Raw genomic sequence first — 12,886 nt, forward strand, 5'->3', positions numbered from 1 at the left:
TGCCTCTTGAACCTGTTCGCCTCCTTGCTCCTCCCTAAACATGTCAACAATTTTCTCTCTTTACGGCCTTTTTGCCTGCCATTTCTTCTGCCTGTATCTTCACTGGATTACTCCCTTACTTCCCTTCAGGTACCCTCTCAAATCTCCACCTTAACAGAGGTCTTCCCTGCCCATTCTGTTACAGCAGCATCCCCCATCCCCCCATACACACTGCTGCTTTCTGTCCCTCTTTATCTGCTTTGTTTTTTACAAAGCACCTATTACAACCTCCTGTGTGTGTAACTTTCTTTTTTTTTTTTCTGCAGCCCACTACTAGAATTAACTTCCTTAAGGGTGGGGATTTACTTTGTTTCCTGTTTTAAGCCAAGCGTCTGAATGAATAAAATATGACAGAGCAGTATCTAACCCTAAAGTACAAAGAACTCTTTAAAATTTTTTGAAAACCAATAGAAATAGACAAAGGACATGAACAATCCATTAAAAACATTTTAATGGCCAACTTACCTGAGATGTTCACCCTTTATTCCTAATTAAATCAAATGCAAAATAAACCTGAAATTTTTATCATTCACATAGGCTATAGTTGAAAATTGTGTTTGTGATGGTGAAAGGAAGTAGGTACTTACATATAATTTGAATTTTTAGCTGGAGTGCAAATTGTACCTTATCAGAAGGTGATTTGGCAATATTTATTAAATTTAAATATTCCCTCTGGCTGAGAAATTTTTCTAAAAACATATCTTTTTTTTTTTAATATTTTATTTATTTGACAGAGAGAAATCACAACTAGGCAGAGAGGCAGGCAGAGAGAGAGGAGGAAGCAGGCTCCCTGTGGAGCAGAGAGCCCGATGCAGGGCTCAATCCCGGGACCCTGAGATCATGCCCCGAGCCAAAGGCAGAGGCTTTAACCCACTGAGCCACCCAGGCACCCTTCTAAAAACACATCTTAAATGTTGCCACACTCCCAAGAAAAGCGCCATTTGTATTGTTGTCTTCCTGCTTCCAAGGCTCATTAGTCCTAAAGGGATGATCAGTATGATAGACCCCAGGAAAACAGGAATTCTGGACTGTGCAGAGGTGACATGGGACCATTTTTGTAAACTGCAGGCTGCTGAAAGTCTTCCCATTTGGTCCGAGTGCATAGAGACGTGCATTAGGCTTGGAGAGAGAAACTCCATTTTCAGCTTTGGCTAAAGACAAAAGAGAAGCTGAAGAGGAAACGTGATTACCTTTGGGGAGAGCCATAGGAGTGGGGAGAGAAAAGAATAAAGGGTTTTACTTTTCATTTTGTGCATTTCTGGACCTTTTGAATTTTCTTTTTTTTTTTTTTTAAAGATTTTATTTATTTATTTGACAGAGAGAGATACAAGTAGGCAGAGAGGCAGGCAGAGAGAGTGAGAGGGAAGCAGGCTCCCTGCCGAGCAGAGAGCCCGATGCGGGACTCGATCCCAGGACCCTGAGATCATGACCTGAGCCGAAGGCAGCGGCCTAAACCACTGAGCCACTGCGCCCCCCTTTTGAATTTTCTGACCATGTCCATGGATTACTGCTTTTTTTTTTTCTTTTTTATCTATGGTCTTAGAAATGATGGGCCATGGTTTTGTGATCTTTTCTTTATATAAAAAAAATAAAAAGCCTAACAACTGTTAGTTTTGTTTTAGTTTTTGTTTTAATAGGGAATTTGGGAAGCTTTATCATTCAAATATCAAAGCAAGATTAATTTGGAATTAAAATGAGACTGAGGGGTGCCTGGGTGGCTCAGTCGGTTAAACGTCTGCCTTCAGCTCAGGTTATGATCTCCAGGTTCTGGGACTGGCCTGCATCAGGCTCCCTGCTCAGCGGGGAGTCTGCTTCTACCTACCCTCTGCCCATACTCTCTCTCTCTCTCTCTCTGGAATAAATAAAATCTTTTTTAAAAAATGAGAGTGAAAATATTTTAAATCATTGAAGATAATATATCTAAACTATTTTTAATATGCTAAAAACTCATATATATTCAAATCTTTTGTAATTTTTCTATTTGAGATATGCTTTCCAAAATTACCATTTTCCTTATATTTTAATTTCCTATGTCTGTGAACAAAGTTTTGTCTTTCTTTTTGGTAAAGATTTTTATTTATTTGAGAGAGAGAGAGGGAGAGAACAAGTAAGAAGGGACAAAGAGAGAAGCAGACTCCCTGCTGAGCAGGGAGCTCCATGAGGAGATGCAGGGCTCAGTCCTGGGACCTGGAGATCATGACCTAAGCCCAAGGCAGACGTTTAATCAACTGAGCCACTCAGATGCCCCCAAACTTGACTTTTTTCCAAAACAAAATGCATTTTTTGGCTTTCGTATAAAAACTTGAGCTTCTACAAACTGACATTGATTAAGAAAGGAACAGATAGACTTAGGTGAACTTAGGCTAAACTTCTATAAACTTAGACCTTTTTTCTATCAAAGCACGCCATTTCTAGTAATCTTGCTCCTCGAGGCTCGGTGGCAGATTTTCGGCTGCTGATCAGTATTGTCCCATAAGTTGAGATTGGTGTCTCCGTGGGAAAGTAGTGGTTGCCCAAACTGCTAATTTTCAAACCCTTGTGAACAAAGGACTCTGCATCTATTAATTTTATATATTCCCAGAAATTAGCACATAGTTGTCAAAAAGAAGTTATGAATTAAAATGTTGGAAAAGAGCTGCTCTGAGTCCAAAACCTAGTTGAACTGGAGCCTTGGCGAGGGGGGTAAATCTATCCTAGCCTCTAGACGTGCATAGAATCATAACCTCACTTTTCTTGTATGTCTCTTTATGTTTCTGTAACCTTCTGTTGGAACTGATTGCTGACCTCACATTGTGATACATTTCATTGTCCTGTTTACTCCTTGTAAAATTAAATTAAATGTTATTTCCCCAGGTATATTTACTCCATTGGAATGTGTACTTTATTTCTCACATGTGTTTAATCCAGCCTCACATTCATTTGAAAGTTATGCGAATCAGCCTATGCTGTGATTTCAATCTTACTGGCCTGGTCATGTGATGTATTTTTAGTTAACTGCTTCAGTCCTGCAATTAGCAAAGTGAGAATGGCATAAAAACAAATACCCATTAAAACCTCTGAACGAAATGATGAATATATACATTTGTTTGCTTTTGCATTTTTTCAGACAAGATTGAAAAGTCTGGTAATGTTAGAATCAGGTGATAAAAACGTTAAAAAGGTGACACGTGAAGCTTCACTGAGATTGGCTCGTTCAAGGAAATGAGATCGCTAAGGATGAGTGCGTGTGTGGTACAGTGAGTCAAGGAGTCCCAGCAAATCGAGGGGTTAGGCGGGCAGAAATAGGACCTAGGCAGAGTAGGTGAAAGTTAACTAGTGTTGCTGGAAGATACCTTCCACCTCAACTGGACTCGTCATTGAGCAGATCGCCAGTGGTTGAGGGTCTATGGTATATGCCACTAGGGGGCGGCCCATAGCTCCTACCTGTACCATTTCCCTGCTGCCATATAGTCCCCATATACCCTACCTTTCTCACTCAGAAGAGCTCTTTGGGGGCAAGAACTGTGGGGGTTTTTCCTACCTTAGTTATAACTTGCATGTAGTGCTCATATTATAGGGGGTCAATTACACAGGCCTAGAGCTTTCTAAAATGTCCTCATTATTGAGGTGGCTCCCTGCCTATGGTGTCAAATCAAATCTAGCATGGTGGTTAGAAATGCCTCCAGAGCCAGAATACCTGGGCTTAAGTCCTGGCTGTGTGGCATTGAGCAAATTACTTACCCTTTCTGAGCTAGTGTCCTCTATGAAATGAGGATAGCATGAGTGCCTGCCTTATAGAATATTGTGAGTTAAAGTTCTTAGTACAGATAACATGTAGATAGCTGTATTGATGTAGTTCTAATATTGCTTGAACGGTCTGAAGTTCTCTGGAATCTTCTCAAGTACGTTGGGATCCCAGCTAGCTGATCCCTACCTTTACTGTTTTTTGAGTTAATTTATAGTATAGCGTATAGCCAAACTGTGATGTGATAAAGAAGCATGGTGTTCTGTAATCTAAAGATAAGGGGAAAGAGTTGTTTCTGTTGGAAGTGACCTTCAGGAAACCAAATCTTTGTCCTTAAGACAGTCTCAAGATCAGGCAGCCACCAAGCTATCAGGAAGGTCCGTCTGGTCCCCAGTCTTCAGTCCACAAGGGCGTTTTCAGTCTGCAGGGTCTCCTCTGCCTTACAACTCTCTGCTGCTTCTGTGCCATGTTCATAGCACAGGAGTCCTTAGAAGGCTGCCTCGGATCAGTTTGTTCTGACACATCAAGCAGGGTCTTGCTGCCCTCGGTGGTGGGCAGCAGGATGCAGATTTCCTTCCCTCTAGCCACTGACAGATACAGCTTCCCCCTCTGCCGCCCAAGGGAAAGATTGTCTGGCTTAGGGAGCAGGGCCTACTTACCCCACTTAAGGCCAAGACATCTAGTCCCTTTCTACACTCTTTCTGCTGGAGCTTGGGCTTTGGGAAAGATTTCTATTTCATGCTCTGCTATCTCCCTCTCTCGAGCCAATGAGTAAAAGATGACCACTTAGTAGGAAAAAGAAGAAGGGGAACAGAGGGAACCCTATAAATTCAATTCAAAAACTAGAAAACTTGGGCTCAAACCCTAGGTCTGCTCCTTACCAGCTACTTGAGCCGGGCAGGTCAGTATTCCATCTAGAAACGAGTGCCAGTGGCTCCTATCCCAAGGGCCATTGTGAGAATTGAAAATAAGATGGTTGCTCAGCATGAAAGTTCCTTGGCTCATGGCAAGCAGCAGATTCCTCTGTCTCCCCAGCAGCCCCTGAGCTGGGTGCACAGGAGGTGGCTGGAGGTGGCGTCATCTGCTGCGGACTCTAAGCCAAGATGGAGACACCTGACATTGTGACTGACTCAGGCCTGTTGGACACCTGTTATATTCTTTGCTGAAATGTGTTCACTTACCCCTCTAGGACAGCAAATAATCTCTCGGAATGTGTCAAAGAAGATAAGCCAAGAAATATTTATTAAACTCTATTGGGGTTCCATATTAATGACAGGCACCACGAAGGGCAAAAAGAAATACAAGAATGCTCACTCTCTTCAGGGAGTTTATGATTTAAAGAAACAGGGTATTATAGGTTAAAACCAATAGATGTAGCGAGAAGAAAGTCAAAGGGCCTGCCAAGGTAAGCAACCAAAGGTCAAAGGAGCAGAGCTGAAGTGTTTTAAGACACTCAGGAAGTGAGCGCCAGACGAGGTTGGGGTGTCACGGCATGGCAGGGACTAGAGCTCGTTGGTATTAGGTAGTTTTCAACTACAAAAATCAGGAAAATAATCCAAAATTTCATAAGGGTAAGAATATCTGTTACCTCCCATAACAAGCCCAGAGCTCAGCAAATGTGGAGGGCACGTTTCCATTCCATCATCTTCAGCATGTTGGCTTTTGTCCTCAGGCTGGTCACCATATGGAACCCAGCTGGCACCCCTGTTCCCAGATCCACCACTTGGAACAGCACAAGAAAACTTTGCCCAGAAACCCTCCCAGCAACCTTCCCCTCTTGTCATCCACATGGGGGATCCCTGGGACCTAACTAATCCCTGGCAAAAGGAAGGGAATTAAGAAGGTTGGTTCAAACGAACCAAGATTCACTCATGGGGCTGGGGCTGGGGCTGGGAAGGGGCCCTTCCCCCAAGCACACAGGTATGAAAGTGCTAGTCCAAATAAATTGGGAATCTTCCAGCAAGTAAGAAGGGAGATGGATTCCAAGAGGCGACCAACCGTGTCTGCCACGTGAGTGGTGTTGGGAAGAAAAGAAGGAAACATTTGGTAACAAATAGCATCCTGGACTCTGAAACAGACTGCCTGGGTTCAATGCCCTGCCCTGTCACTTAGTGACCTGAGCAAGTAAGTTACATCCAGGAGGCCTCAGTTTTCTCATCTCTGGAATGGAATAATAGGTCCTACCTAGATTATAAACTTTATGAGGACAGCAACTTGTCTTGTTCACCTAGCTATGCTCAGCACCTAGCACCTTTGCCCCTAGCAGCTACTCAGTAGATACTTACTGAATAGATGGATAAATTTGATTGTTGTGAGGATTAACTGAGTTATTATATGGCAGGGGTTTAGCTCAGTGCATAGACTATACATTGTGCCCAAGAAAATTAGATTTTAGCCACATGATAGAGACCATGGGAACCCTCCCCTGTACATGTCCTTTTGCCGTTTTGTCCCGCCTGGGCTGCCATATTGATCACAAAGCCCTTGCTCATACAGAAGCTGAGATGTGTCAAGAAAGCTCTGCTCCTGGTGGAGTGGGGCTGGGACAGCGAAGGCCCATCACACCCTCAGCTGGAAAGAGGATAAAACTTGTGAGTTCAATACTTGGGACTCTAGTTTGTAGCTCTGACCGGTTTCTGAGCCGGCCTTCATGTTGTTAACTCCTCAGGGCAGATCCCCTGAAACCACCACCACCACCACTGGGAACAGCTCAACTCATTTCTAAGGCCAGAGTGGGAGAGTGCCTGCTTCACTCTGACAGAAAGCTTCCCACCCCCAACCCACTCCATCTCAAGTGAGGTCCCAGCCCGTTCTGACAGAAGGGGCCATGCTCCCAGGAAAGGCTCAGCCTGTTTCTCTTGGGGGATCTCCTGAAGGGCAACAGCAGAGTCCCCAGCCAGGGTCATTCCTAATCCTTTTAATATTCTGATCTGTCCTCCTCTCCCTCACGTCCCCTATAGCATCGTGATAGAGCATAATGGCAAGAAGTAAAGACCATACAAAATGGTGCCCACCTTCTGCCCTCTCAGCCATCTGTTGCCACTGTCCTCTCTTCTGGGTCTCTTTCCCCACTGGCCATGCCCCATCATCCTCTCTTCCTGCTCCCCCTAGTTGACTCAGAGTAGGGGCACACTATGGAGATGGAAGCAATGGGGGATTCTAAACCAGTTTCTCAGGGAATAATCCCAGTCTTCCCAAAACTGCACTATGGTCCCTTGCCCTCCTCCCAGCTTCCCATGCCCATTGGTATCCAGGTAGGTTCTGCGGCCCAGACAGGGTTACCAGGAGGCCTCAACATTCCCTCCATTTTTGGGCAGCACTGAGCCTTCTGATCAGTGGCCAGACGGCAAGGCTGTTAGCCCACAGCAACAGTAACTACCCCTGGGCTTTTCCAATCTGCTTTTGTTGAGGAAAAGAGTTCCTGAAGAAATTGCCTAATCTGTAGCCTGCAGATATCCCTACTTCGCTGAGCATGGTGGAGAAAATTCCCCTGCTATCTGTCTTCCACACGCCTTGCCCAGCCCCCAGGGCACCTCATGACCCTGGGCTCCCTTTCCCCCCTTCACAAGATGGACAGAGGAGCAGGGCCAGAGAGGGCACAGAAGGGACCCACAGCACTCCTATCGAACAAGGCCCTTAAAGCTTCCTTCCCACTGAGGACCCCCACTGAGGACCTTTATTGACTATCTAACCCTAACCCTTCACTACCAACACCTTGGAGAATGTGCAGGTATCCCAGAAACCTCTTCTTCCCAGACATCCTACCTGCCATGTAGAAAGCCATCCGGGAAAATCTCTTGAAGGTGGGCCTCTGCCTCTGATCTGGTTCTCCTGGAGGGCAGAGGCTTAGGGGCCCCTCTAAGGTGAGGCCGGCCTGGAATGTAGGACGCACAGGCCTCCAGTGGCAACACGTGGTCATTAATCCAAGCCCTTCCTTTCCTGGTAGGGGATGAAGGTGGCAAGAATTTGTCCCTCCCTTCCTGGCCCTGCAGTAGAGCTGTTGACAAGCTTAGGCAGGTGGAGACAGGCCCACACAGCCGTTAGGAAGGTCTTCAGAAAGCTTCCTATATACACTCAGCACAAGGGAAAGCCTGGAGAAGAACCTAAAAGTCTAGAAAAATTCGTCTGGCGAGAGGAATTTTTACCACAGACTAGGACCCTCAATGTTGTTTCTGAAGGTTTTTATCCTTTGGGAAAACCTGGGAAGCATTTGTTTATGAAAATTTTCGGACTTCCCTGCTGCACGGCCTTTCTGAGCACATCTCCAGTGATTTCTTTAAACCGCGCAGCGGGACACTCCTGATGTAAGCAATCCTTCCAGCCGAACCTGGCTGACCCAAAATGAGGCACGTTACCTTTGAGACTGTATCTCCATTTTCAAGAACAAAAGAATCAAGTGACAAACTTCTGTTAAATTGTAAGACCACTGTCTTGGCAGATTCTCAAGGCTGCCACTCCCAGGGAGCCAAGACTCAAAGGCAGAAAGGACCCCCAGTGACAGCACAGGCCGTCTCTGACTGAATTACAGAGACATCACACACTCAGGGCTGGAGCCAGAGCGGGTCTGTGTGGGCAGCCAAGGGAACAATCCAGGCCTGTGAGGAGGGAAAGCTGAGTTCCAGTCATGACTCTGCCTCTCATTTCCTCTGTGGCTTTGCTGAGTCACTTAATCTCTCAGGGCTGCAGTTTTCACACTTGTAGAGGGGGGAGGGGGTTGAAGGGGGGAGGAGGTTAGTGATTCTAGAATCCCTTTCAGTTCCATGATTCACTGTATTCTAAGTAAGGCTGGCCAGAGAACAGAACCTCTTCAGATGTTCATTCATTCCACCACGTTTCCAGGAGCGTTTACTATGTGCCAAGCCCCATGCTGGCTTTCCTGCCCCAGGGAGCTCAGAGCCTGCTGGAACTAGCAGCGATGTAACTCGGCTGGGATAAAGGAGGGCACAGGGCACAGCCACTGGCCCGGGAACATCTGGGCATCTGCCCACCGGTCCCTACAATGGGCAGTCAAGCTTGGCAGGGGTCTCCCAATGGCTGGCAGGTCCCCCTGCCCCTTGCACCACCTCTGAAAGAAATGGATCCCAGTGGGCAGGTATCCTCATACAATCAGGAAGTCACACCACAGGATGGACCAGAGGAGGTCTCCGCGTGTGGGGGTCATCCGTTTCCAGAAGCTCAGGAAGACAAGAAGAATAAAAGAATCAGCAATTAGCAATCATCAGGCTCAGGAACCGAAAATAAATAAGAGAAAAAAATTAGCAAAGAGGAGCCTGGGTGGCTCAGTCAGTTAAGTCGCTGCCTTCAGCTCAGGTCATGATCTCAAGGTCCTGGGATCAAGCCCTGCATCGGGCTCCCTGCTCAGCGGAGAGTCTGCTTCTCCTTCTCCCTCTGCCTCTCCCGCTGCTCTTAGGCACGCTTGTATACTCTCTCTCTCAAATAAATAAATACAATCTTAAAAAAAAAAAAGCAAAGATTCTATTTGGAGCATTAGCTGGTTTTTGGCCCCCGGCACCCACTCCCCTTTCCTTCAATACAGCACCCAAGTTCTCTTCCCCACCTCATGGGTGAGAACAAGAGCACTGTGCCCAGGGCACCCCCCCCCACACACACACGTGACCTGAGCCTGCCAGCCACTCCCCTTGCTCTTGGGAGTAGATGCCGGGGTGCCCTCCGTGAGACACGTGGTAGGGCACCAGGTGTGGCCAATCCTGATGCCGAGAGCGCTGGCTTCTGCCCTGGACTTGATTCTCCAGGCTTCTCATCAGGACTAGGACTCGGTTACCTGACAGTCACCAAAAAAACTCCTTTCCTGCTCGGGATGGAGCTGGAGTGGGTTCTGTGGCTGGGAGCTGGGGGACCTGACTTATTGAAATTTTTGTGCTTAATGCCATGAGGTCCAATATTGTGCAGTTCATTCGAAGTGTGTGTGTGCAGCTTGTGACCTTAGCTTACGAGGGGATGGGGGGGAGGTCATGGTTTTAGAAAGTTAACCTGCCACCCTTTGGTGGGTGGCTAAGGATGAGCTACAAAAAACACAGTCATGAAAGTAGAGACAAAGATTAATGTTTATTGAGCTTTCAGGATGAGCAGTCCCTATGCGAGGAGCTTTGTTCATTTAATTCCCACATGCCTAGGAATCAGGTGAAATCATCCCCATTTTGTGGATGAGGAAATTGAGTCCAGCTGGTTAAGTCACAGGCCAAAGGTCACTCAGTTGATGACCAGCAGCTGGGATGGGAACTCGGGACTGTGAAAACTCAGAATCTGGGCTTTTAACCAGGTACCGCATCGCTTCATTCTGGGAGATTTATGAAAGTGTTCTCAAAAATAACGTGAGCAACCTAGTGCCACCTTGGATGTAAGGACCTAGGGCTGGCTGGGAAGGATGGGCAAGGAGAACAGCAGTCTCCACCAGCCGTCAGTCACAGCGGGCCCTGGCAGCTGGACCCCTGGCTCATCAGGGCTGGGGTCTGCAACTGGGGGGGCCAGACACGAGTTTTGGGAGAGCCTGTCCAGGTTGACAGTCAACACCACGGACAAGATGGTGTTTCAGCGAGTGTGATGAGAAAGGAGCAGGGGGCCAAGACTGGGGGATTCGGGGGTCCCCCGTTGGACACTGGGAGGAGAAAAGGAGCTAGGGAAGGAGACAGCAAGAATCAGAAGCCAGGAGTGCGTTTTGGAAGGCCAGGCTCCCCCTGGTGTATTCAGGGGAGCTGGCCTGCAGTCACCCAGAGGGTCTCAAGCTGCCGACCCGCACATCCCCCTGGCTCTGAACGGTCCGGCTGAGTGGCTGGCTTCTGGCCCCTGCCCACCCAGGAAGTTGGCGTTGCTGCCCAGCACCCACTGTGTGCCGTCCTCCCTGTGCCCTTCATGCCGACACCAGCTGAGACCCTGAAAGGGGCATTCAGCCCAGCTGTGGCCGGGGCCAACCAGTTCTGTGGTGTGGGGGAGAACATGGGGGTTGCAGAGGGGTGGGGGGGCGCGTCTGGCTTCTTCGGGCTGGGGGAGGCTTCCACTGAGCCTGGCAGGCAGCCCTTCCTTTCCCTCCCCCTCAGTAAAGGAAGGCAGGGAAAAACGTGTTTTTATAAATAGCTCCAGCCCCAGCTGATTTGTAAATTCAGTGGGTTTTTTGTGTCAATGACATCACCCTCCTCCCCATAGCAACCCCCGACGATATCAAAATTGCCAAGCAACGTTGGAGCAGCTCAGCGCCCCAAACGAGCAGGTCCTTGCCTGAGGATTTAATGGAGAAATCCCAAAGTGAGCCTGGGTGCGTGAGGGAGGAGGGGCGCGCTGCGGCTGGAAAGGAGGCCGGAGCTCGCTCCCGCTCCCAGTACAGCCTGCCAGGCAGCCCCGGGCCAGCTGGCTCTCGCGGGCCAAAGCCACGCTCCCTCTGACAGCCCTGCTGTCGACAGCAGCTGGGGGAGGACACCGGCCTGATGTGCCAGGAGCTGGGAGCAGCCATCCAGGTGACTAAGCCGGCCCACCGGCACTGAGTCACCTGCTGGCCTGGGATTTCTTCCTTCCCTTTTGCGTCTGATTGTTCTGGGAGCTGAAAACTCGGAGCTGCACCTGGGTCCCGCCCCTTCTAGTTCTCCTCTCTCTCCTTTGGGCTCTGAGGAAGATGGGACCTATCAGCAATCTGCTGCCACCCCGTAAGGATATGGAAGCGGCTGTGGGGGCCCGAGGTTCCGGGAGAGAGATGCTGGCCGGCCAAGTGCAATAGCAGATATGGTGATCGGGCTGCCGTGTCCTCTGGAGGTGTCAGGAGAGAAGGGGAGACCGGTCCGTGCTAACCGGAGTCCTCCCGGGCTGGCTTTGAACTCACCTCCCACAGGACACCGCTGTACACGAGTGGCTTGTAGGGTCAGAGTGGCATTTGAAGAGCAAGGCTGGATTGGCTTAGGCTGCCCGGGGCAGGTAGGTGGCTCTGTGCTGGGTGTGGCCCCATGTGTGTGTGAGAGTGTGCATGTCCCCCACCCCCACACCCTCGGCTGAGGACAGAGGGCTGGGGATGGTGAGGGGGACTTGGCAGCACTTTGTCCTAACTGATGCTGGGCCCACCCAGGCCCTGAGGTGGGTGCTGTGGAAAAGGACGATGAGGCACCCAGCCTAAAAGGGATGAAGCTCCAGCTCAGACAGGTCCAGGCCCTCTCTGAGCCCCCAGGACAGAGACCCGGGAGGATTTCCAAGTAGGGAATGGTCCAGAGGGGCAGCCCAAAGATGGGAGCCAACCTGCCAGGGGGCCAGACTGAGCCTTGGCCGCCCCCTCTTTTGACAGCCTCCTCCCAAGGAATTCCGTCATTCTCCCATGTAGTGCCAGCCAGCACCTAAGTGTGTCCTCTGGCCAGCCCACAGGGACGCATTCCCTGCGCAGGGGGCGGGCCGGGACATGGCTTCCCCATACTCAGGACCTGGCTGGGGGATACCACTTGGCCCCTGGAGCCCCCCCGGTCCCCACAGAGCATGCTCCAGTGTGTCGGGCAGAGGGGTGTGGGCCACCTCCCGCTGCATCCCCCACCCCCCAAGGCCGCCCCCGTGGAGCTGGCAGCCTCACGGGCACACCGGTGAGTAAGCCATCAGGGGGAGGAAGACTGTGTGCCCGCAGAGGCAGGACGACACCAACCAGGAGCCTTCAGGAGAAGCGGCTCAGTGAGCAAAGCACCGAGGTTTCCTTCTTTTCCTTTTTCTTCTTTCCTGCCTGAAGGGAGTGCCTCTTCCTGGGCTAGAGACAAGCACCAGCCCGCAGTGAGGAGCTCAAGGCCCGGCAGCCCCCCAGCAGTGGCCACGGTAAGGTTCCTGCGGCCGCGGTGGGTTCGGGCTCCACAGGCAGGGCTGGGGGGGACCCAAGCGTCCGGGCTGCCCACCGCCTGGGACAGGGCCAGAGGCTGCGGGTTTCTAGGACAAGGAGCCCCCACACCCCACCCGACCGCCTCTCCTGGTTCATTTGGAAACAGCCCCTTGTAAGCTGGCGTCTGGCTTCCTGGGTGGAGGAAGAAAGGCTTATTTCTGCTATTCCTGCCTTTACCTCCCCCTCCTGCCCGGCAGAGCTGGTGTGGGGCCCCCGGGATGCCCCTCAGGGAGGCCCTTCTCACCCCACCACCTCTGGGATACTCCACTCAA

This window comes from Meles meles, chromosome 6, assembly GCF_922984935.1.
Source record: "Meles meles chromosome 6, mMelMel3.1 paternal haplotype, whole genome shotgun sequence".
Taxonomy (NCBI): Eukaryota; Metazoa; Chordata; class Mammalia; order Carnivora; family Mustelidae; genus Meles; species Meles meles.